A 2500-nucleotide genomic window follows, 5' to 3' on the forward strand; every position below is an offset into this window, starting at 1 on the left:
GAGAGAGAGAGAGAGAGAGAGAGAGGGGGGGGGGGGGGGGGAGAGACATGCAACAAAACATTTGAACCCAAGTCATAGTGGTTACATGGTTCACTTCCTCGCCAAGAAATAGTAGAGATACTTGAGTCCGGTGGAGTCGGTGCAGCAGTCTGGTTCATACTGGACTCTGTTCTTAAACTGTTCTTTTATCCAGGGAAACAGTCTGCTGAGCATGCAGACTCTCCTCCAGTCCCACTGTGTTTACATGGAGCCTTTTAATCAGAACAGCAGCCCAATCAGAATAAAAATGGCTCATATAAACGCCTCAATCAGAATAAACTGGCTCGATCCGGATGAAATTTCATTCCGTTAGAGAGGCTGTTTAACTCTTTCATAATCCGGTCGAAGGATAAAATTTTGTCATGTAAACACTCATTCCGATCACTTCCTTTATCTGGATTGTGCTGAATGGATGTGCTTGTTATTAACCCCGGGGCACTCAGGCTTGATGTGGGCGGTGCAGCCTGGTTTTAAGTCCTGACTCCGCCTCTCTGGGCCAGTTTGGGTTTACAGCGGGGAAAATTAAAAACGGAGCCAATCACTGCGGGGGCAAAACAAAACAAAACGTCTTTTTCTGACTCTTATGGAGTCGGATGTTTTGATCAAACTGTTGCTTCATCAGAAAGAACAGCAGGAAAGAAATAACCGACACAGGTCCATCTTTTAAAAACATAAACCCATGTTAGAGAGCTGATTCAGTGTCTTGCGCATGTCAGAAACTTTTATTCTGATTCCATTCTTTGGAGCATGTAAACACATCTTAATGCGATCGTTATATTTAGCGCTCATGTAAACACTTGTGTGGCAATCTTCCTTCAGAATGATTTCATTCAGAATTAAAAGAAAAACATCTCATGTAACCGCAGTGAGACACTTCCACACTGTCACACTGTCACACTGTCACACTGTCACACTGGGAGATTCCCAGTCAAACCACAGACTGAGCTGTTCCCCTGCAGCAGCAGGAAGCTTCACAGCACAGCGGCCTCCATGAGGACTTCATTATCCAGAAGTCCCTCGGTGTGAAGAGCTCTCACTCTGCTTCTGGATCTCCCTCCTCAGTCTGGATCTCTTCCAGTGAGCAAACTGACAGCAGAATTTAATTTGGACAGACAGGGAGAGTCTGCAGCGGCTCAGATGATGAGGATGAGACGCTCTGATCACTTCCTGGTTCAGACTGATGACACAGCTGCAGGTTTGCATTAACATCTTCCTGTAGCTTTAAGTGCCTTGCTCAAAGGCGGTCTGTGGCTGGTCTGTGGTTGGTCTGTGGTCGGTCTGTGGGTCAGTCTGTGGTCGGTCTTTGGCCGGTCTGTGGGTCGGTCTTTGGCCGGTCTATGGTCGGTCTGTGGCCGGTCTATGGTCGGTCTGTGGCCGGTCTGTGGTCGGTCTGTGGGTCGGTCTGTGGTCGGTCTGTGGCCGGTCTGTGGTCGGTCTGTGGCTGGTCTGTGGCCGGTCTGTGGGTCGGTCTGTGGGTCGGTCTGTGGGTCGGTCTGTGGGTCGGTCTGTGGCCGATCTGTGGGTTGGTCTGTGGCCGGTCTGTGGTCGGTCTGTGGTCGGTCTGTGGGTCGGTCTGTGGTCGGTCTGTGGGTCGGTCTGTGGGCCGGTCTGTGGGCCGGTCTGTGGTCGGTCTGTACGTTATGTAAGTGAGTGTTCTTTGTGGTTTCTTGCCTCAGGGTTTCAGTTACATCATGGTTGATCTTTGCCGTGTGGTGCTGAGGTTTTCTTTGGCAGGACAACACTCTGCACCTGAATAGAGAAGGGCTGGCACTGCGCTCTGTGAGGGAGGGGGGGGGGGGGGGGGGAGAGAGAGAGAGAGAGAGAGAGAGAGAGTGGAGGGGGGCGGGGGGGGGGGGGGGGGGGTGACAGGAACGGAGATCTTTCCTCCGACCGGCCAGACTGTTAAAACATCCATGAAATGTAAGCAGCAGCCTCTTGATGAGTTTAGCAGCTCGTCTGCAGACGCCGACGGAAAGAGTGAGGAGAGGAAAGGCTGAGACGGGACGGCCCGGAGCCCGGGGCCCGGAGCCCGGAGAGGCGTGATGTGCTGGGACGCCGCGGCACGCCATGAAACCCAGCGGACGTTTGTTGCGTCGCACGCCACCGCCCCCCCCCCCGTCTGCGGTCTGGAGGCTTCCCTTCCCTCGGCTCGGCTCTCCTCATGTCATCACAGCACCCGGGCTGTTTCACAGCCACACATCCCCTCCCATCTGCTTCTTATGCTTTCTTCCTCTGTGTTTTTCCCTTCTTCTTCTTCTTCTTCTTCTTCTTCTTCTTCTTCTTCTTCTTCCAGGGATATTCCGATCATTTCCCCTCTGCCTGGTCTGAGCGCTCACTGTTCTTCCTCCCAACGTTTAGTTTATTTGGAAATGCAGGTTAGACTTTAAGCTCTTTCCTCCCTGTTTGACCCCCCCCCCACACACACACACACACACACACCACCCCACACCCCATCCTGGCT

This window comes from Centroberyx affinis, unplaced genomic scaffold (assembly GCF_046629955.1).
Source record: "Centroberyx affinis isolate AG114_WGS23_722 - 3 ecotype Tasmania unplaced genomic scaffold, CSIRO-AGI_Caff_v1 ptg008254l_1, whole genome shotgun sequence".
Classification (NCBI taxonomy): Eukaryota; Metazoa; Chordata; class Actinopteri; order Beryciformes; family Berycidae; genus Centroberyx; species Centroberyx affinis.